Source organism: Carcharhinus amblyrhynchos, chromosome 9 (genome assembly GCF_965287045.1).
Source record: "Carcharhinus amblyrhynchos chromosome 9, sCarAmb.v2.hapA, whole genome shotgun sequence".
NCBI classification, from domain to species: Eukaryota; Metazoa; Chordata; class Chondrichthyes; order Carcharhiniformes; family Carcharhinidae; genus Carcharhinus; species Carcharhinus amblyrhynchos.
The window spans coordinates 99994067-100018300 of NC_137332.1; the positions used below are offsets into that span (position 1 = coordinate 99994067).

General features: G+C 45.1%; 1 protein-coding gene across 1 annotated transcript in view; it reads right to left on the minus strand.

The window, feature by feature from the left end:
* LOC145348487 (netrin-G1-like) overlaps positions 1 to 24234 on the minus strand; it is a 41545-nt gene that overhangs the window by 16180 nt on the left and 1131 nt on the right. The gene's annotated exons all lie outside the window — the stretch shown is intronic.

Genomic DNA, 24234 nt, shown 5'->3' on the forward strand with positions numbered 1-24234 from the left:
GTTGCTGCAGTGAATCTTGTAGATGGCAAATGGAATTTAACTTGGGAAGTGTGAGGTTGTGCATTTTTGGTAGGAAGAATCAAAAGGCAGATTATTATCAAAATGGAGAGAGACTACATGTAAGTGAAGTACAGAGGGATCTAAGTGTTCCAGTGTATGAATCACAAAAAGCTAGCAGGTAGGTCCAACAAGTAGCTAAGAAGGCAAACAACATCTTGGTCTTTATTGCAAAGAGGTTGGTGTTTAAAAATGAGGAGGTTTTGTTGCAATTGCTTTGGGTGTTGGTGAGGCTTTACCTGCAATAGTGCATTCTTCCCCTTACATAAAAAAACACATCGTAACATTGGAAGCAGTCGAATCATCACAAGCTAATTCCTGTGATGAGAGGTTTGTCCTATCAAGAGAGACTAAGTGACGGGTCTATATTTCTTGGAGTTTAGAAGAGTGAGAGCTGACCTCATCTAAACATGTAAAATCCTGAGGGAGATGGTGAGATGCTTTCTCTCATGGGATGGTCTTGAACAAGGGGACATAGGTATATGATAAATGGCTTGTCATTTAAAATTGAGGTGTGTAGAAATGTCTTCAAGGTGTGGTGAATCTCTGAAATTCTCTGCCCCAAAGGGTGGTGGAGGCCAGATTATTAGAAGTATTTAAAGTAGAGGCGGGTAAGTTTCTGATAGATGGCGGAACAGAAGGCTATGGGGAAATGGCACTGAAAAGGAGTTGAGGTTAACATACATCAGTCATGGTCATATTGAATGGCAGGGCGGGCTTGAAGAGCCTGTTGGCCCCATCAAACGCTCCCAAGACAGGTACAGCATGCGGTCAGATACAGAGTAAAGCTCCTTCTACACTGTCCCCATCAAACACTCCCAGAACAGGTACAGCACGGGGTTAGATACAGAGTAAAGCTCCCTCTGCACTGCCCCATCAAACACTCCCAGGACAGGTACAGCACAGGGTTAGATACAGAGTAAAACTCCCTCTACACTGTCTCCATCAAACACTCCCAGGACAGGTACAGCTTGAAGTCAGATACGGAGTAAAGCTCCCTCTGCACTGTCCCCATCAAATACTCCCAGGACAAGTATAGCACGGGGTCAGAAACCAAGCAAAGCCCCTTCTACACTGTCCACATCAAACACACAGAGGACAGATAGAGTACAAGGTTAGAAACAGAGCAAAGCTCCCTCCATACTGTTTCCGTCACATACTCAGAGGGCAGGTAGAGCACAGGTTAGAAAAAAACACTAAAGCTTCCTCTGCACTATCTTGGAAACATGGAATATTTACACACCCTCATTATTTCAGGGAGATGTCTTCATAAATCTGTCGGTGCTACATCATGCTGCACTCTGTACTGGACAGCTCGACAGCTAGGTAATTATTATCACTGTTGTGTTGAAGAATGATGTTCACTGTCTAACTAAAAATAGCTTCCCACCACTAAAATATTTACAGACACGAGTTTTAGAACATCACAGGATTTGAAAACAAGTGTTGTTCCCCATGACCTTTGCAGGGCAATGGAAATAGCAGGGGACTAATTGGAGTATATTTTTCAAAGAACTAGCACAGATGGATTGAATGGCCTGATGCTACCATATCATTTTATGATTCTAAATCAGGGTGGTGCGTAGCTGATAGGAGAACCTGGAAGCAATGGTGTTCCCATGTACCTGCTCTCTCTCTGGGTGGTGGAGGGAGTGGATTTAGAGGGTGCTGTTGAAGGTGCCGTGGTGAGTTGCTGCAGTGAATCCTGTTGATGGTCCACACTGCAGTCAGGGTGCACTGTTAGTGGAGGGAGCGGTATGGGAGATGCTGTTGATGGAGACTTGGTGAATTGCTGTAATGAATCCTGTAGATAGAACACACTGCGGTCAGGGTACACTGTTGGTTCAGGGAGCGGGTTTGGGGGGCGGTTGCTGTTGAAGGAGCTTTGGTGAGTTGCTGCAGTGAATCCTGTAGATATTACACACTGCAGTCAGGGTGCACTATCCCAGGGCAGAGTGTGTTTTGGAGGGGCTGTTGAAGGAGCTTTGTTGAGTAGCTGCAATGAATCCTGATGATTAGACAGACATCTGCACTCCCTGAAATCAGCAACATTGAATCAGCCTAAACTCCTTCCCTAAGTGATCATGCAGCTCACCCTGTTAGAGCAGTAACTGTATGAAGTGTCAGTTTACAGCAAGCTATCAAACTAATGTGTGTGTTAAAGATGGAGAGTGTGGTAACAAACAGAGAATCAAGATTAATTAATCTACAATTGTCACAGCATCGACTAAAGTCATTAACTGAAAGCTGCATGTTGGAATCAAGTATTTTTAATCCTCAATGTTAATCGAATCCACTGAATATTAGTAACAGGATCCTAAAGCTGTGTAAATGATGAATGAATAATTGAACAGTACAGATGTTAAGTGTTCCAGAATTACTGTCTCCTTGGGACATCATTAACAGGTCTGTGTCCCAGTGCTGCAACTGATGTTTCAATGAAAAGGTACTGTTTAAACAGAGGTCTCTGGATGAAAAGAAATGCTGATGGGAGTTCAGTGGAAACAACAGAAGGTGTGGAGTGAGATATGGAGATGGTACCTTGCTCCACTGTTCCCTCGCTCCACCGTTCCCTTATGAGAATTTTACAGCACAGAAAGAAGCCCTTCATCCCATCGTGTCCTATCTACTCGAATCCCATTTTCCAGCACTCGTTCCATAGCCTTGGATGCTATGGCATTTCAAATGCTCATCCAAATACTTCAGAAATGTTCTGTGGGTTCCTGCCTCTACCACTCTTTCAGGCAGTGAGTTCCAGAATCCCACCACGCCCTGGATGAAAAAGATTTTCCTCACTTCTCCTGTAAACCTCCCACCCTGAATCTTAAGCTTCTGCCCCTAGTTATTGACCCCTTTTTCATAGAATCGCTACAGTGCAGAAGGTGGCCATTCGGCCCATTGAGTCTTCACCAACTACAATCCCAACCAGCCCCTTTCCCTGTAGCCCCATGTATTTACCCTGCTAATCCCTCTGACATTAAATAGCAATTTAGCATGGGCAGTCAAACTAACCTGCACATCTTTGGACTGGAGGAGGAAATCAGAGCACCTGGAGGAAGCTCATGCAGACACTGGTAGAATGTGCAAACTTCACACAGAGGCCGGAAATGAACTTGGGTCCCTGGCACTGTGAGGCAACAGTGCTAACCACGGTGCCACCATGTCACTATAAATGATAGGGGGCACCTGGATTTGAACCAGGGACCTCTTGATCTGCAGTGAAATGCTCTACCACTGAGTAGATACCCCCTCTGCTAAGGGGAAATATTCCTTCCTATTCACACTATGTATATCCCTCATAATTTTATACCTCAATCAGGTCCTCCTCAGTATTTTCTGATACAAGAAATGCAATCCCACTTATCCAGTTTTTCCTAATAGCTGAAACTCTCCAGTCCAGGGAGTATCCTAGTGAATCTACTCTACCTTCCCTCGTACAACTATTTCCTTCCTATAGCGTTGCAACCAGACCTGTGCACATTACTCCAGCATATTATACAGCATCGTACCCTCCCTGCTGTTATATGCAATGCCCTGGTTAATAGAGGCAATTATCTGATATGCCTTCATGTCCACCTTATCTACCTGTCCTACTGTCTTCAGAGATCAATTGACTTGTATACATAAGAACATAAGAAATAGGAGCAGGAGTAGGCCATCTAGCCCTTCGAGCCTGCCCCGCCATTCAATAAGATCATGGCTGATCTGTCGTGGCTCAGTTCCACATTCCCGCCCTCTCCCCATAACCCTTAATCCCCTCGCTTATCAAAAACCCATCAACCCGCGTCTTAAAAATATTTAGCGAGGCAGCCTCCACCACTTCAACGGGCAGAGAATTCCAGAGATTCACCACCCTTTCAGTGAAGAAGTTCCTCCTCAACTCCGTTATAAACCGTCCCCCCTTTATCTTGAGGCTGTGCCCCCTAGTCCTACTGTCCTTTCTGAGCGGGAAGAGTCTCTCCACCTCTATCCTATCCATCCCATTCATCATCTTATACGTCTCAATGAGATCTCCCCTCATTCTTCTAAACTCTAACGAGTACAAGCCTAGCTTATTCAGCCTCTCCTCATAGCTCAACCCCCTCAACTCCGGCATCAGCCTAGTAAACCTCCTCTGCACTCCCTCCAAGGCCAAAATATCCTTGCATAAATGTGGCGACCAAAACTGCACACAGTACTCCAGCTGCAGCCTCACCAGTGCCCTATACAGCTGCAGCAAGACCTCCCTACTTTTATATTCAATCCCCCTCGCTATGAAGGCCAGCATCCCATTAGCCTTCCTGACCACCTGCTGCACCTGCAGGCTGGGATTTTGCGACTCATGCACAAGGACCCCGAGGTCCCTCTGCACCGTCGCCTGCTGCAGTTTTTCGCCATGTAAGTAATAGCCCTTCCTACCATTATTCCTACCAAAGTGGACCACCTCACACTTGCCAACATTAAATTCCATTTGCCAGTTCTTGGTCCATTCACCCAGCCTATCTAGATCCTTCTGCAGACTCTCCACACCCTCCGCGCAATTTGCCATTCCACCATTCTTGGTGTCATCATCAAATTTCGACACCATACCAAGGTTCCACTGAGCCTCTGTACTTCCTAGGTTCTCACTGTTCATTGTATTCCCTTGCCTTGTTCTTCCTCCCAAAATACTTTTCAGAGTTAAGTTCCATTTGTCACTGTACTGTCCATCTAACCAGCTTGTCTAGATCCTCCTGTGAAGGAAGGCTTTGATCCTCACTACACCAACAATATTTTGTGTAATCTGCTAATTTACTTGTCACAACTCCTACATTCAGGTCCAGACCATTAATGTGCACTACAAACAACAAGGGATCCATCACCAATCCCTATGGAAAACCATTGGACACAGTCATCCAGTCACAAAAACAATTCCAACATTCACCCTCTGCTTCCTGCCACCAAGCCAATTTTGGATCCAGTTTGCCAAATTGCCCGAGATCCCATGGGCTCTCATAAAGTTCATCAGTCTTCCATGTGGGACCTTGGCAAAAGCCTTACTGAAGCCCATATAGACTACACCGACAGCATTGCCCTCATCTACACACCCAATCACCTCCACAGAAAATTCAATCAAATTTATACAACATTATCTACATTTGACGTTGACTACCTTTGATAAATCCTTGCCGCCCTAAGTGGAGATTAATTCTATCCTTCAGATATTTTTTCCATTTTTTCTCCTCACACTGAAGTTAGTATTACTAGCATGAAATTTCCTATATTTTTTCCTACTTCCTGTCTTAAATACTCATGGTGCATTAGCTGTCCTTCAGTCCTCTGACATCTCTCCTGTAGCTAGGGAAGATAGGAAAATTGATGTCAGAGCCATTGCACGCTCCTCCCTTGCCTCCCCTTGCAGCCTTGAATACATCTCATCTAGACCCTGGATATTTATCCACTTTTAGGCTCAACATCCTCCTTATCAATGCTAAGTTGTTCAAATTAATCACAATATCCTTCCCTGGTTTATATAATACATCCTTCTTCCCCATACTGGACACAGATGCAAAGTATTCATTTAAAACATCACCTACCTCTTCTGGCTCCACTCACAAATTGCCACACTGGTCTCAAATGCTGCCTACACATTCCCTACTCATGCTGGCCTCAAAAACCCTCTGGATTTTCATTTATTATAAGCACCAGTGATTGTTCATGCCCCCTCTTTTGCTCTCCTAAATTCTTTATACAGTAAGCCCCTGCTACTCCTCGAGGGCTTCCTTTATTTTGAGCCCTCGGAATCTGCCATAAGTTTTTTTTTATTCATTTGTGGGAAATGGGCATCGCTGGCTGACCAGCATTTACTGCCCATCCCTAGTTGCCCTTGAGAATGTAGTGGTGAGCTGCCTTCTTGAAATGGTACAGGCCATGTGCTTGGGCTAACCCACAATGCCGTGAGGGAGGGAATTCCAGGATTTTGACCCAGCGACTGCAAAGGAATAGCGATATATTTCCAAGTCAGGATGCTGAGTGGCTTGGAGGCGAACATGTAGGTGGTGGTGTTCTCATGTATCTGCTGCCCTTGTCTGTCATATCTCTTGACACAGTGAGAAGTCTCACAACACCAGGTTAAAGTCCAGTAGGTTTATTTCGTAGTAAACACCACTAGCTTTCGGAGCGCTGCTCCTTTGTCAGGTGAGTGGGGAGTTCTGATCACGAACAGGACATATAAAGGTGCACACAGTTTACAGATAACTGATTAGAATGTGAGTCTTTACAGCTAATCAAGTCTTAAGGATGCAGACAATGTGAGTGGAGATAGCATTAAGCATAGGTTAAAGAGATGTGTATTGTCTCCAGACAGGACAGTAAGTGAGATATTGCAAGTTCAGGCAAGTCATGGGGGCTACAGATAGTGTGACATGAACCCAAGATCCCGGTTGAGGCCATCCTCATGTGTGCGGAACTTGGCTATCAGTCTCTGCTCAGCGACTCTGTGCTGTTGTGTGTCCTGAAGGCCGCCTTGGAGAACGTTTACCTGAAGATCAGAGACCAAAAGCCCATGACTGCTGAAGTATTCGCTAACAGGAAGGGACCAGTCTTGCCTGGTGATTGTCAAGCGGTGTTCATTCATCTGTTGTCATAGCGTCTGCATGGTCTCCCCAATGTATCATGCCTCCGGACATCCTTTCCTGCAGCGTATCAGGTAGACAATGTTGGCCGAGTTGCAAGAGTATGGATTGTGTACCTGATGGATGGTGTTCTCACGTGAGATGATGGCATCCATGTCAATGATCCGGCATGTCTTGCAGAGGTTGCTGTGCAGGGCTGTGTGGTGTCGTGGTCACTGTTCTCCTGAAGGCTGGGTAGTTTTCTGCGGACAATGGTCTGTTTGAGGTTGTGCAGTTGTCTGAAGGCAAGAAGTGGGGGTGTGGGGATGGCCCTGGTGAGAACTTTGTCTTCATCAATGACATGTTGAAGACTCTGGAGAAGATATCGTAGCTTCTCTGCTCCAGGGAACAGCTCAATTTCTCAGAACATTTATTTCTTGTCCAGCTTTGTTGCTTTCCGTAACCTACAGAGTTATGGTCACTGTCACCAAAATGCTCCCCCACTGAAATATCTAACACTTGCCTGGCTTCATTGCCTAAACCTAGGTCCAGCACTGCCTAATCACTTGGAGGACTTTTGTCATTCTCTCTCTCTTCTTAATCTCTAACCAGGGCAAGGTTTCCTGTCACCTCTAGACTCAACCGTGCCAAATCTATTTTGCCCAGTGTCCCATCTTGAAACTGTTGTAAACTTCTGCTCACTCAAACCACTGCTGCCCATACTTTCACCAACTCCAATTAACCCATTGCCCCCCCCCCCACCCCCCTCCCCACCTGCCCTCTGCTCACTGACCTCCATTTACTCCCAGGCCAGCAACACTTCAATTTGAAAATTCTCATCCTTATTTCATGGGCTCAGCTCCCACCTCTCCCTGTTGTCTCCATACAATCATAGAGATTTACAGCATGGAAACAGGCCCTTCAGTCCAACTTGTCCATGCCGCCCTTTTTTTAAACCCTGAAGCTAGTCCCAGTTGCTGACATTTGGCCCATATCCTTCTATACCCATCTTACCCATCTAATTGTCTAAATTGCTTTTTAAAAGACAAAATTGTACCCGCTTCTACTACTACCTCTGGCAGCTTGTTCCAGACACTCACCATCTTCTGTGTGAAAAAAAAATTACCTCACTGGACACTTTTGTATCTCTCCCCTCTCACCTTAAACCTATGCCCTCTAGTTTTAGACTCCTCTACCTTTGGGAAAAGATATTGACTATCTAGCTGATCTGTGTCCCTCATTATTTTATAGACCTCTATAAACTAATGAGGGAGTCAACTCTTAATTCCAGATTTTTTTTATTGCATTCAAATTCCACCACCTGCTGGGCTGGGATTTGAACCAGGGTCTCCAGATTATTTCCTGAGTTTCTGGATTAATAGTCTAGCAATAATACCACTTCGCCATCATCTCACCCTATCAAGTCTGCACTAACCACAAATCCACCCAGGCCGCCTGGATTCCCGTAATCCCTATTCACCCTTGTTAGTGTCCCTGACACAAAGGGCCAATCAACCTGACCTGCACATCTTTGGAGTGTGGCAGGAAACCCACACAGGCACTGAGAACGTGCAGATGCCATACAGGCAGTGACCTGAGGCCAAAATTGAACCCAGGTCCCTGGTGCTGTGAGGCAGCAGTGCTAACCACTGTGCCAGCATGCTGCACTGTCTGAAGTGGAGAGAAAGAGGTGGAGATATCAAAAAATGTTTACAGAGCAAATTCAGAATTCAGGGTCCAGGCAGCCTTCTACGCTCCAGAGAAAAAAGTCTCAGTCCATCCAATCTCTCCTTATAACTCAAACCATCAAGTCCCGGTAGCATCCTAGTAAATCTTTTCCACACTCTTTCTGGTTTAATAATATTCTTCCTGTAATAGGATGAATAGAACTGTACAAAGTATTCCAAGTGTAGCCTTACCAATTGTCTTGTACAGCTTTAACAAGGCATCCCAGCTCCTGTATTCAATGTTCATTGATCCACATTTCTGCAGGGCATCCATACTCCCCCAACTCTGGCTTTTTTGGACATCCCCAGCTTTAATCCATCCACCATTAAGGGGCTGTGCCTGCAGCTGCCTGGACCCAGGAAGTGGCTGGCTAGGGTGAACGTTGAACCCTTAGAGGATGAGAGGGGGGACTTAGTGGTAGGGGATGGGGAAATGGCTGAGGTCTTGAATAACTTTTTTGTTTCGGTCTTCACGGAGGAGGACGTGAATAATTTGCCGGGTGTTAGTGATGGAAAGGTGGTAGGCCTGGAGGGTCTCAATGACATTATTGTTACTAGAGAGGCGGTGCTCGACAGACTGGAGGACTGATTGTGGACAAGTCCCCAGGACCGGATGGAATGCATCCGAGGGTTCTGAAAGAAATGGCGGAGGTGATAGTGGATGCCTTGGTGGTTATTTTCCAAACGTCGCTGGATTCCGGGGAAGTGCCAGAAGATTGGAAAACGGCTAATGTTATGCCGTTGTTTAAGAAGGGTGCCAGGCAAAAGGCAGGGAATTATAGGCCGGTTAGTTTAACGTCTGTTGTAGGTAAAATGTTAGAATCCGTCATCAAGGAGGAAATAGCGAGGCATCTTGAGGGGAATTGCTTGATAGAGCAGACGCAGCACGGTTTCGTTAAGGGGAAGTCATGTCTGACAAATTTATTGGAGTTCTATGAGGATGTGTCTAGGGCGGTGGATAGAGGAGAGCCGGTGGATGTGGTCTTTCTTGATTTTCAGAAGGCGTTTGACAAGGTACCTCACAAGAGGTTATTGCAGAAGGTAAGGGGGCATGGAGTTGGGGGTAGGGTGTTAGCGTGGATAGAGGATTGGTTGTCAAATAGGAGGCAGAGGATGGGGGTTAATGGGTGCTATTCGGATTGGCGGCTGGTGACTAGTGGAGTGCCCCAGGGGTCGGTGCTGGGGCCTCAGCTATTTACCATTTATATAGATGACCTGGAGGAGGGAACCGAGTGTAGGGTGTCAAAATTTGCTGATGACACCAAGACTGGTGGAACGGCAAATTGCGCGGAGGGTGTGGAGAGTCTGCAGAAGGATCTAGATAGGCTGGGCGAATGGGCCAGGAACTGGCAAATGGAATTTAATGTTGGCAAGTGCGAGGTGGTCCACTTTGGTAGGAATAATGGTAGGAAGGGCTATTACTTACGTGGCGAAAAACTGCAGCAGGCGACGGTGCAGAGGGACCTCGGGGTCCTTGTGCATGAGTCGCAAAATCCCAGCCTGCAGGTGCAGCAGGTGGTCAGGAAGGCAAATGGGATGCTGGCCTTCATAGCGAGGGGGATAGAATATAAAAGTAGGTAGGTCTTGCTGCAGCTGTATAGGGCACTGGTGAGGCCGCAGCTGGAGTACTGTGTGCAGTTTTGGTCGCCACACTTACGCAAGGATATTTTGGCCTTGGAGGGAGTGCAGAGGAGGTTTACTAGGCTGATACCGGAGTTGAGGGGGTTGAGCTATGAGGAGAGGCTGAATAAATTAGGCTTGTACTCGTTAGAGTTTAGAAGAATGAGGTGAGATCTCATTGAGACATATAAGATGATGAATGGGATGTATAGGATAGAGGTGGAGAGACTCTTCCCGCTCAGAAAGGACAGTAGGACTAGGGGGCACAGCCTCAAGATAAAGGGGGGGGGGGGGGGGGGGGGGGTTTATAACGGAGTTGAGGAGGAACTTCTTCACTCAAAGGGTGGTGAATCTCTGGAATTCTCTGCCCGTTGAAGTGGTGGAGGCTGCCTCGCTAAATATTTTTAAGATGCGGGTTGATGGGTTTTTGATAAGCGATGGGATTAAGGGTTATGGGGAGAGGGCGGGAATGTGGAACTGAGCCACGACAGATCAGCCATGATCTTATTGAATGGCGGGGCAGGCTCGAAGGGCTAGATGGCCTACTCCTGCTCCTATTTCTTATGTTCTTATGTTCTTTTGTTGACCCTGAATTCTGAATTTGCTCTGTAAACATGTTTTGTTATCTCCACCTCTTTCTCTCCACTTCAGACAGTGCAGCATGCTGGCACGGTGGTTAGCACTGCTGCCTCACAGCACCAGGGACCTGGGTTCAATTTTGGCCTCAGGTCACTGCCTGCATGGCATCTGCATGTTCTCAGTGCCTGTGTGGGTTTCCTGCCACACTCCAAAGATGTGCAGGTCAGGTTGATTGGCCCTTTGTGTCAGGGACACCAACAAGGGTGTATAGGGATTATGGGAATCCAGGCGGCCTGGGTGGATTTGTGGTTAGTGCAGGCTTGATAGGGCGAGATGATGGCGAAGTGGTATTATTGCTAGACTATTAATCCAGAAACTCAGGAAATAATCTGGAGACCCTGGTTCGAATCCCAGCCCAGCAGGTGGTGGAATTCGAATGCAATAAAAAAAATCTGGAATTAAGAATTGACTGATGACAATGAAACCATTGCTGACTGTCGGAAAAACCCATCTGGTTCATGAATGTCCTTTAGGGAAGGAAATCTACCATCCTTAGGTGGTCTGGCCTATATGTGACTCCCGAGCCACAGCAATATGGTTGACTCTCAACTGCCCTCTGAACAAAGGCAACCAGGGACAGGTAATTAATGCTGGCCAGCCAGAGACACCCATGTCTCATGAATGAACAAAACAAAAATAGATCGAATGACCTCTTTCTGCACTGTAGGGATTCGATGATATCTGTTGTGACAGAGATTTTGATCAATTTCCTCATATCTCCTGGCATGATTTTTTGCTTTGCTTAGTTTACTCGCCGATGAAGCACTTTGTGTTGTTTCTCTCTGCTAAAGGTGATATATAAACACAGGTTGTTGTTGTTGAAACAGTCATTGCACATCACCACCCAGCCCAGGCAGAGAGAGAGAGAGAGTGATAGAGAGACAGCAGCTTCCTGCTGTGTGTGTGGCAACATCAACAAGGAAAGGGAAGAGATTCCTGTATAACCATTATACATTTCTATATATTCCAGAAACTCTTCCCGACACACTGGAGTGCAAACGCAGCACCTTATGAATCAGTGTTACCTCGACAAATCCACTCACCATTTGACATTCATTTCAGAGCTTTTAACGTGTTGTTACCTTGCATTTACAACGTGACGTGTGACTAAGATCCTGTCGGTCTCACCAATTATAAACCACTCACTATCAGCAGGTTCAGTTCCCTAGTTAATGATGTTCGCTAATGGGTTATTAAGGACAAATGTTAATGGCTCCATAAAAGGCCAAGCCCACAGATTCCTGTTGCTGCCCAGCAGCCAGTAATCAGGCCCTTTGTTTGTGTGAGTTTACGTAGCACCTTTAACATAGCAAAATATCCCTAGTTGCATCACAGGAATGTAAATCACACAGCGATTGGCATTGAGCCACATTAAGAAATGTTAAAGGTGTTTCTCAGCAGCTCAGTTAGAGAGAGAAGTTAAAGAAGCCGGAGGTGGGGGGAAGTAGGAAAGAAGGGGGAAGAAACCAAGATTTAATCATGTGGTGACATGCTGTAGAATTGCAGCATTTTCCTTCCTCAGCATGTGTTAAGTTTAGATTTTTTTTTACTCACAAGCATCAATTGTAAAAGGAACAAGTTGGCCACAAGACACCTGGTAGTTCTGAAATCTACATAGAATTACATTGAGTTTCCATACACGAAACAGGCCATTCATCTAAAACAGAAAAGACCAGAAAATCTCAGCAGGTCTGATAGAATCTGTAGGGAGGGAATAGAGCCAATGTTTCAAGTCTAATGACCCTTCATCAAAACCTGTTCTGACGAAGGCGTTATCTAGAGTTGAAACTGTGTGTCTATTCTCTCCCCACAGGTGCTGTCAGACCTGCTGAGATTTTCCAGCATTTTTTGTTTTTGTTTCAGATTCCAGCATCCGCAGTATTTTGTTTTTTTTCCATTTGGCCTCACCAGTCCATGTTGGGTTGAGATACCTCCTCCCACCCCCTCCATCTCATCACATCAGTAAATCCATCTTTCTCTGGTGTTTATCTAGCTTCCTCTTATTGTTCACCTCCACCACTCCCTCTGGTAGCAAGGTCTATATTGTCGCCCTCTCTGGGAAAATTTATGTTCCGAATTTCCTAATTCTCTGTTTGATCGTTTTGTGACCATCTCATATGATCCTAGTTGTGACCCCATCCCTGCAACTGGAAACATCTCTGCCACATCTGCCTTAGTAAACTCCCTCATCAGTTTAAATCACTCTATCAGGTCCCCACTTTAAGAGAAAAGGATCTTCAGTCTGTCATAGCTCCATTGTGCTGTATTTAACTCAATGTAAAGCAGCCAGGTAGAGCAGGACAAGGTGTGCAGTCTAAGGATTGTTAGTGGATTAATAATCCAGAGATTGTGAGTTAAAATCCCACATTGGGCAGTTTCAGAACTTGATTTCCCTTCCAAAACGCTGGGGGTCAGTGAAAGTTGGATCACTGCAGAATTCCAGCTGGTTCACTGATATCCTTTAGGGAAGTGTGGTTGAAGAGCCAGCTACAACAATGATTTCAACAACAGTAACGGCAAGATTAGCTGTAAGAGCAATTGTGACAATGAGAGTCAAGCATGCTGAGATTTTTTGGTCAGGTTACAATCAAAATTAGATGCAGATCATAAAGTTGTTGCAAGATGTGACCTACACTTCCTGTGCTAACCAAAAATGGGAGAATGTTTAGATAAAGCTAGATTCTGTGTGCCGAGATTTCCTTCAAGCCCATATATGGGTTAAGGCCATGTGACCCACATGCCATTTAAACTGAGCATTAAGGTCATTGTTTGTGAGTAACTCCACTGACCTGGTTTAACAATGTGATTGGTTTCTGGTTACACCATGGGCTGAGTGCCAGAGAAAGTTCTGCAAGAATATGGGAAGTTTAAGATAAAAATACATGTTTCAGCCTTTGTCTCCAGTAAAAACTCGACCATCGCAATTGTGCCTTGAAAGAACATCTTCAAAGAAGATGAAGAATCACAAGGATTCAGGGGCGGTGTAGTGGTTAGCACTGCTGCCTCAGCACCAAGAACCCGGGTTTGATTCCCAGCTTGGGTGACTGTGTGTGGAGTTTGCACATTCTCCCGGCGTCTGTGTAGGCTTCCTCCAGGTGCTCCGGCTTCCTCCCACTGTCTAAAAATATGAGGGACAGGCTGATTGGCCATGCTAAGTTGCACCTTAACATTAGCAGGGATGTCAATAGGTATTAGTAGGGTGAACATAATGGGTTACAGGGATAGGGCCTGGGTGGGATTGTTGGTGCAGGATTGATGGGCCGAATGGTCATTTTCTGGACTGTAGGCATGCTGAATCTACATCGGGAATGGATTTGGTCGCTTCATTCTGGACTGTGTTTCTGAAACTGTTTTCAGTCAGAGGGATAAATTTTCTCAACCAGGCTACCACAGGAATTGTAGCAGGTGTGTGTATGTGTGTGTGTGTGTGTGTGTGTGTGTGTGTATGTGCAAAGATCTGTTTTGGGGCAAGCACAGCTGCAAAATCCAGCCCAAAGCATTAGCGTTAAATTGAAGGATTTGCAGGGAGCAGATTCTCCATTCTGCCCGCCACGGGAGTCGTAGTGGGTGAAGGGCGGACCATGGAATGGCCCATTGACCTCAAGCGGGATTTTCCAGTTTCGGGACTGGTGCAGCTGGAAAATCCCACCCGAAGAGTTAAAGTGTTGCAACTGTTGTAAATTTGAGTTTGGTACCTAAAGTGTTAAATAAACAAAAGGCTGTTTAAGAGAATTTGAGTCGAATCCTGTTCTTTAGGTTAGTAACGCTAAATACCCGGAAAATATTTTTAAATTTTGAGCTCGATAAGAGAAGGAAAGCTATTTTTGCTGGTCTTTGGTTTCCCAGGTAACAGACAAATCCTTCAGTCTGACCTTCTCTCCTTGTGATGGGTAGGTGTTCCAGTGACACATTATTGACAGGATCCTGTGTAGATCAGTCCTGATCGACCGCAATCACCTTTCATTTGACACTCAGCTTACAAATTCACTCCCTATCCCAGCTGTGGGAGTCTCTGTAACTCCATTCCCACGCCAACACCCTCTGAAGTGGCTGAACGAGACACTCAGTCACATCAGGGCTGCCAGTAGCTCAGAAGTGAGGCCCCACCTTCTGGGGTTAATTAGGGAGGGGCTATAAATGCCAGTGAATCCCACACCCGAGGATGAATTTAATGAAGGAAATGGCAGAGGATTTATGTTAACATCTTGTGAGGGAGCTCAGTGGGATTATAAGGGCTGGAATTTAATTATAAAGAGTGTGAATTGGCAGAATGAACGTCGGTCCAAGTTAATGAAGCCCAGGCGTTGGAATGAGAAGACAAGGGAGTGGGACAGAAAGCAGATTGGAGGAAGAATCTCCAATAAGTGTTGGTGGAAATCCCACGCTATTGACAGGACCCTGTTGTGGATCAGTCCTCGCAGGCCACAGTCATTCTTTCATTAAAAACTAATCCCATCTTGAAACCCTCTCTCTCCAGTGGATGACCCCCTTCAAACAAAAGGTCTCCGATGAAGGGAAATGTTCCCAATTGATCTCTCTGTCTCCTCCTGCTCCCTGCCATCCACTGCCCCAGCCTCACTGAGACGTTGAGCAGGTGTGTGGGTACCTCGCCAACTGTCCATGAAACCACATTCAAAGGACCACTTTAATCCCAGTCTCATTGCTGCTCCGTCACTGAGCAACTGGGGGGAGAGGATAATGAATGCAGTGGGAAGTAAGACAGGAACTCACAGCAAGAGCTAAACACTATTATGAAAAGGCATCAAAATCCAAAATAGGGTGAAAATCCTAGGGCTCCCCCCTCCCCCCCCATATTTATTTGGGTGTACTGAAAACACAGACTGAGGTTCAAGAAGACGGCTCACATCAGCTTTTCAAGGGGCAACTGGCAATGTGATGTGCTCTGCCAGCAATGCTCACATCTTGTGATTTCATAAAATCACATAAAATAGTGTCTTGTGAATGAATCAATGCAATGTCTGTGTTTGTGCGTATGTGTGTGTGTGTGTGTCTATGTGTGTGTCTGTGTGCCTGTGTGTGTGTCTATGTGTGTGTCTGTGTGCCTGTGTGTGTGTCTGTGTGTGTGTGTGTGTGTGTGTGTGTGTCTATGTGTGTGTTCTGTGCCTGTGTGTGTGTCTATGTGTGTGTGTGTGTGTGTGTGTGTGGGGCGTGTCTCTGTACATCTGTGAATGTACAAGAGAGAGAAAGAGAGAAAGTGTGCAAGTGCGCACATCTAATTGGAGATGTATCCCCCTGTATGTGGTGTTTGTGTGTGAGCGAGAGTGTGTGTGTGTGTGTGTGTGTGTGTGTGTGTGGAGAGGGGGGGAGGCGCATGTCAAATTGGAAAATGTATCCTTGTGTGTGTGGCATGTGTGAGGTGCAGGTGGGGGTGAAGTGGGGGAGGAGGTGCTGGTTGTACAGCATAAAAGAGAGATTGAAATAAAGGTTATAATATCAGATTCTGTGCAGGGCTGGGCAGCGAGCCTATAAAAGTCCATTAACTTCGGTGGGACTGGAAAATTCCGCTTGCGTACAATTACGCCCAGAGATCGAGAGAGATGATGAGCGAGAGGAAAGAGAGACATGAAAAGAAAAAGCACAAAGATGAACAATCGGTTTTCATTGGGTCATCCCAGCCTGGAAAGTATTTATAAAGTGTAGTCATTATTGCAATGTAGGACACTCCAAGTGTGCACAGCAAGATCCCACACAAAGCAATGCAACAATGACCAGATAAACTGCTTTGAGTAATCTTGATTGAAGGATAAATATTGGTCCAGGGACACTGGGAGAGGACTCAGCACTGGGAATGACAGACTGGATTATACACAAGTCTCCAGAGTGGGAGCTTGCAGGAGTGTCAGAGCGAATTTGGACTCTGGACTGGTTCCTACAAATTGGAGGGTAGCTAATGTGAGCCCACTATTCAAAAAGGGAGGTAGAGAGAATACAGTGAACTATAGACCAGTGAGCCTAATGTCGGTACTGGAGAAGTTGCTCAACTCCATTATCAAGGATTTCATAACTCAGCATTTGTAAGGCAGTGGTCTAATCAGAAAAAGTCAGCATGGACTTTAGTGTCCATGCAAAGGACAGCAAAGGGAAATCATGTTTGATGAATTTATTGGAATTTTTGAGGATGCAACTAGTAGAGCTGACAGAGGAGAACCAATGGATGTCATTCATTTAGACTTCCAGAAAACTTTCAACAAGATCGCACAGAACAGATTATGTGTAAAGTTAAAGCACATGGGATTGCAGATAATGTTTTGAGATGGATAGAATGCTGGTTAGCAGATAGGAAGCAAAGAGTTGGCTGAAATGTGTCTTTTTTTGTGATTGGGCAGTCAGTGACTAGTGGTTTTGCTGGGGTCTGTGCTGGGACCCCAACTGTTTACATGACACATTAATGGTTTGAAAGAGGGAACTGAATGTATTATCTTTAAATCTGCAGATGCTACAAAGTTAGATGGGAGGGTGAGCTGTGAGGAAGACAAAGAGATGCTTCAGCGTGATTTGGACAGGTTCCATGTGTGGGCATATGAATAACAGATGCATATAATGTGGATAAATGTGAGGTTATCCACTTTGGTAAGAATAATAGGAAAACAGATGAATGGATGCAAATTGAGAGAGGCAGGTACTCAGCGAGACCTTACTGTCCTCGTGCATCAGTCGCTGAAAGCAAGCACACAGGTACAGCAGGCAGTAAAAAAGGCAGTTGATATGTTGGCCTTAATATGTTGGCGAGGTGATTTCAGTATAGGAATAGGGATGTTTTGCTGCAATTGTATAAGGCATTCGTGAGACCACACCTGGAGTATTGCGTGGAGTTTTGGTGTCCTTACCTGACGAAGGATGTCCTGGCTATAAAGGGAGTACAGCAAAGGTTTACAAGGCTGATTCCTGGGATGGCAGGCCCATCGTATGAAGAGAGACTAAGCTGGTTAGGACTATATTCACTGGGGTTTAGAAGAGTGAGAGAGGATCTCATAGAAGCTTATAAAATTCTAACAGGGTTAAACAGGATAGATTCAAAAAGAATGTTCCCAATGGTGGGGGAGTCCAGAATTAGGGGTCATAGTTTGAGGATAAAGGGTAAACTTTTGCTACTGAGGTGAGAAAAAATTAATTCACCCAGAGGATGGTGAATGTGTGGAATTCATGACCACAGAATGCAGTTGAGGTCAAACCTTTATCTAGTTCCAAGAAGAAATTAGATATATCTCTTGGGGCTAAAGGGATCAAGGGAAATTGGGGGGAAAGGGGGGGAAGAGGGATATTGAATTCAATGATTAGCCATGATCAACATGAATGGTGGAGCAGGCTCAAAGGGTCAAATGGCCCACTCCTGGTTTTTATGTTTTTAATGAGAAACAGAGACAGAGACAGAGAGCAACAGGAGATGGAACTGAGAGTCCTCATCATTTTAAATTGCTCGACAGAAAAATCCATGCCCTGTTGACAGGGTCAGGGGTCAGTCAATCAGCCATCTCCACAGCAACGATACATAATTCTTCATATATTCTCCTCTCTCAGCTGCTAAAGTGAGCAGAACATTCCCAGAGACAACAGAGCAGTCAAGGCGCTCTGATCTGGGAATAAAGAGATTGGTAAAAATTTAATGAGATGTTGGTCCGGGTGAGGATTAGTGGGGATAAAGTCTACAGCCTCAGATTTAATCCACTCTTTCTCAAACGCTGCATTTCCATCAGAGTATTGAGGCTTTATCCGTAGAAACAATAGACTGCCCTACTACAGAGCGAATGTACCATCTCACGCATATGTAGCATTTCATCCCAGTCACACTGCATCTCACTGTACTCAGTGTCCCATCTCTCTCTCTCTCTCTTTCTCTGGGTCACACTGTCTCCAGTACCCACTGTTCCATCTCCCTCTCTCTGGGTCACACTGTCTCCAGCACCCGCTGTTCCATCTCCCTCTCTCTCTGGGTCACACTGTCTCTAGTACCAAGTGGGTCTGTCGCATTGTGTCGTCTGTATCCAGTGTCCTATCTCTATTTTGCAATGTGGAGTCAAGTCTGCTTGCCGTGTCCCTGTTGTGGCTGAGCTATTGTTTTGGCCAAAATCAGCAGGAGTTCTGTTTCGTAGCTTGAGAAACACTCAAATCAATGACACAAATTGACACTAAAGTGGAATTGGATGCAGACACTTTGAAAGGGTGCCAGAGATTAATCAAATGGGGATTATAGAGTCACTAGAATATTCCATTTACAACACCGAGATCGATGAGAATTAACTTGACGCCTTTGAGTCTGGAAGAGCTGAGAAAATAAACATCTTATCTCCAACACCAAAGGGTGGTGACTTTCACCTGTGCAATATGGTGTGGTTCAATCCCTGCCTCATCTCATCTGCTGACGAAATCCTCAGCAAACTCTTTAATTTGATTTGCTTCGATTTAATTTGATTTAGTATTGTCACATGTATTAGCATACAGTGAAAAGTATTGTTTTTTGGGCGCGATATAGACAAAGCACACACCGTTCATAGAGAAGGAAAGGAGAGAGTGCAGTTCGTTGTGTTTCGGTTATAGCTAGAGTGTAGAGAAAGATCAGCTTAATGCAAGGTAGGTTCCAATCAAAAATGTGATGGCAGCAGAGGAAAAGCTGTTCTTCAGGTAGTTGGTATGTGACCTCAGACTTTGGTATATTTTTCCCGAAGGAAGAAGATGGAAGAGAGAATGTGTGGGGTGTGTGGGGCCCTTAATTAATCTGGCTGTTTTTCTGAGGCAGTGGGAAGTGTAGGCAGACTGCAGTGGTTTGTTATTGCCTACTGCAATATGGCTGACCAGGAAACTTAGGGGTGAAACCGGGATCAGGCAGGGGAATGGGCTAACCCATTGCACTGGGGGTGTGCTGACACCTGCAATCGTAGAACCAAAAGAGTAAAGGCTGGAAAATCTCAGCAGGTCCAGTAGCATCTGTAAGGAGAAAAAAGAGCTGGGAAGTGTAGGCAGTCAATTGATGGGAGGCTGGTTTGTGTGATAGATTGGGCTACATTCATGGAGTTTCTTGCCATCTTGGGGAGAGCAGGAGCCATTCTAAGTGGTGATACAATTGGAAATAATGCTTTCTACGGTGCATCTGTAAAAGTTGGTGAGAATCATAACTGACATGCCAAATTTCCTTCGTCTTCTGAAAAGGTAGAGGCATTGGTCGTCTTTCTTAACTATAGTGATGGCATTCAAGGGGGAGCGGGGGCACAAAGACAGGTTGTTGATCTAGACACCTAAAAACTTGAAGCTCTTGACTAAATCTACTTTGTCCCCGTTGATGGTGACAGGGGCATGTTCTTTATACTTTACAGACTCAACTATTAGATTACTGTCCTGGCCAGCCTCTGAGATCATCCAAAACTGCTGTTCACATCGATCCCCATCCCAAATCTTATTCACTCCTCACCCTTATACTTGATGAATCACCGAATTCTTACAGTGTAGGAGGAGACGATTTGGACCATCCACCGTGTCTGCACCAGCTCCCCAAAAGGAGCATTATGACTTAGTGCCATTCCACTGCCTTTTCCCCATACCCCTACACATTGTGTTACGCCCTCTCAAATCCCTCAATTGAACCTGCCTCCACCGCACTTCCAGACAGTGCATTGCACAAGTTTTTTCCTTCCCCACACCACGTTTTCTCCTTTTGCAATTCACTTTAAATCTGTGTCCTCTCATTCTTGATTGTTTGACCAGCAGAAACAGTTTCTCACCACATTGGATTGTGGTCTGGCGAAACCTCAAGATCAATATGCTCCTGTGGCCTCCCAGCCACACAAGCCTGTAATATTGTAGAGCTTCTTCAGTTCAGCACATCCGGCTTTAACCACTAGGGGGCAGTGTCAACAGTACCTCGGGTTGCCATTGCCCTAAACTCTGAATTTCCCTCCCTAACATGGTCCAGCTCCCCAGTTACATATTCTCCGGCCGGCTCCTTCATTAGACCCTTCCACAAATCATATTGCCCCCCTCTAACTGCCTTCAACAAAACGGTGATGGGTCACCTTCTTGACAAGTGAATTCAGCCCTTTCAGAGGGCAGTTCAGAGTCAAGCATGTTGATGATAGTCTGAAATCACAGATAGACTAGATCAGTAAGGACAGCAGATTTCCTTCCCTATAGGAATAACAGTGAACCAGATGGGGGACTGTTTTCATGACAATCTGGTCATTTCATAGCCTCATATTATTGAGATTTTTATTCCAGGTTTATTCAATTAACAGAATTTAAATTCCTGCGGCAGGTTTTGAACTTGTGTCTGTGGAATATTAGCCCAGATCTCTGGACTCTTAGTCCCATGACATAACTATTGATATCGAATTTGCATTTACATTCTGTCTAATTTACAGTTCAAATAAAATCCATTGAAATGTAAAGTAGATTAAATTCATCCCATTTTATGTTGACTCAGACATTCAATTGATGAATTAATCTGATTGAGGTTTTGCTGTATTTATGAAGAGCTGGGATTCTGAATCACTCTTTCCTCTGATCTCCTTTGTTGAGCAGGTTTAGTGACTGTCTGAGCTCCTGAACGTGTGTATCTATGTGGTGTGTGTGTGTGTGTGTGTGTGTGTGTGTGTGTGTGTGTGTGTGTGTGTGTGTGTGTGTGTGTGTGTGTGTGTGTGTGTGTACGCGCATGTCACTCAAATGAACCTCCCATCCATCGACTCTGCCTATACATCCTGCTGTCTCAGAAAAGCAGCAGCATAATCAAGGACCCCACACACCCCAGACATACTCTCTTCCACCTTCTTCCATTGGGGAAATGATACAAAAGTCTGAGGACATGTACCAAGCTTCTTCCCTGCTGCCATCAGTGTTTTTGAACGGTCGTACCTTGCATTGAACTGATCTTTCTCTACACCCTAGCTATGGCTGTAACAATACAATCTGTACTCTCCCCTTTCCTTCTCTATGTGCAACATGCTTTGTCTGTATAGCACAAGAAACAATACTTTTCACTGTATACTTACACCTGTGACAATAATAAATCAATTCTTTTAAAAAAAAATTGTGTGTGCCTAACGTGTGTTGCAGGGGAGGAGAGATAGGGGCAGGATGGCAAGTCAATAGCTTAATCTTTGATCTTCTCCTGCCAGTACTAATGTGGAAAGCGTCAGAGTTTCTGCTGAGCAGTGCTGTCTGTTCAGGTCAGATTGTAAGAGGGAAATGGACAATGTGACTGGTCTAAGAGCAGAACCCTAACCCCAATATCTCCCTCAGCCAATTCTCCACTGAGGGGACCGGCACTGCCCTTCTCTGGATTGCTGCTTCAGTAACGTAGCCCCAACGCCACCCATACCCCCAGGGTATTATATCACCACAGCATCTGTGTAGGAATAAATGTCTTTGCACCAACGTCAGAGCCACAGGCTGAATACATTCTCACCCTGGAGTCTTTCCGTCTCCTTCACCCACTCACACCGAATACAGAATCAGAAAGCAGAAATTCAGGAGACGGAGCAGATTGGGAAAGGAGGAATGAAGGCATGTGTCAAAAAAAAACACAGCTACAGAATCAAAAATATGAAGTTAAAGAGTTGCATGCATTTTTCAGGCTTTAACAGGGCTAACATGGTGGACAGGAAGTCAATATTTATCCTTCCACCAGCATCAGGAACCAGATGATCTGATCATTATCATATTGCTCTCCTTCTCTGGAATCTTGCTGTGCACAGATTGACTGGTATGTTTCCTACATTACAACAGTGACCTACTGTTGCTTCTACTTTCTGTGTCTCTGTGGATTTAAAGTATTTATGTTTATTTATTATGTCACCAGTAGATTTACATTACCTCTGCAATGAAGTTATTGTGAAAATTCCCAAGTCGCCACACACTGGCACCCGTTCGGGTACACTGAGGGAGAATTTAGCATGGCCAATGCATCTAACCAGCACGACTTTCCGATTGGGAGGAAATCGGAGCACTTGCAGGAAATCCACGCGGACGTGGGAAGAACATGCAGACAGTAACCCAAGCCAGGAATCGAACCTGGGTCCCTGGTGCTGTGAGGCAGCAGTGCTAACCACTGTGCCACCCATAAAAGATCAGGATATTGAATTTGATGATCCGCCATGTTCAAAATGAATGGCGGAACAGTTCCAAAGGGCCGAATGGCTACTCCTGCTCTTATTTTCTAGGTTTTTATGACTGTCCTTCAAAGAGTATCATTGGCTATGAAGGGCTTTGGGACATCCCAAGGAGGTTAAAATGGGACAGTGACAATGAGTCTGGTCTCACTGGGCACTGGTCAATGTTTCAAATGCACTCCAGACAGTGCAACATGGAACAGTTGTCAAATTTACCCCAAAGACTGGTGGTATTTTTATAACAGCTTACTAATTGATCTGGAGAATAATTCCCTCTGATAAACGACATGTCTGTGATAAATTATACATTTTCAATTATTGCTGAAACATATGGCTTGTTATTAAATCAGCAGTTCTTCCTCGAACAATGATGTAGGAAGTCGTTCCACCGAGGAGATGATTCATTTAACCAGAGAACTATTAAGATTTAGAAATAACCCTGAATTTACATCTCAATGACTTCATTGTCATATAGCCAATCAGATCAGATTGTCAGGCAAAGTCAGATCCCAACTATATTCATCAGAATCCAGTCTGGAATGCTCCAGGTAAAAAAAATCGGACCACCAGAAAATGAAATGCCTCACAGCAGCCCAGGAGAAACTGCACATTATCGATCTCAGTGACCAGGAACACAATTGGACAGGTTCCTCACCAGAGATATTAGACAGAGTCAGAATCGTAACATTATTACAACGCAGAATGAGACCATACAACGCATAGAAAATATTGTAGATGCTGGAATCTGAAACAAAAACAGCAAATGCTGGAAAATCTCAGCAGGTCTGACAGAACCTGCGGGGAGAGAATAGAGACAACATTTCGGGTCTAGCAGACCTTTTGGACGAGGTTCATCTGGGCTTGAAATGTTGGCTCTATTCTCTCCCCACAGATGCTGACAGTCCTGCTGAGATTTTCCAGCCTTTTTCTGTTTCCATTCAGCCCATTGTGTCTGCATTGACTCTCCAAATGAGAAATTCACCAACTTTCATTCCCTGTAACCCAGCATGTAAGAAACAATTACCCCACCGGAGATATTAGACAGCCCATATACCCCACTGGAAATACTGGAGCAGCACAGTGGCATTTCTGCCTCACAGCACCAGGGACCCCGGGTTTGATTCCTGGCTTGCATTGCAGTCAGTGGAGTTTGCATGTTCTCTCCGTGTCTGCATGAGTTTCCTATGACGCTCCAATTTCTCCTACAGTCCAGTTTAGGTGCATTGGCCATGTTAAATTCTCCCATAGTGTGCCCAAACAGGCACGAAAGTGTGGTGACTACAGGATATTCACGGTAATTTTATTGCACTGTTAATGTAAGCCTACTTGTGACACTAATTAATAAACTTGAAATGGACATAATCCATATACTCCACTGGATATACCAGACAGAGTTCATGTACCTCATTGGAGATACTGGATAGAGTATGTATTCTCCAGTGGAGTTGCTGCACAGAGTCAGAAACACAATTGGACATATTCTCCAGAGCAGATACAATCCCA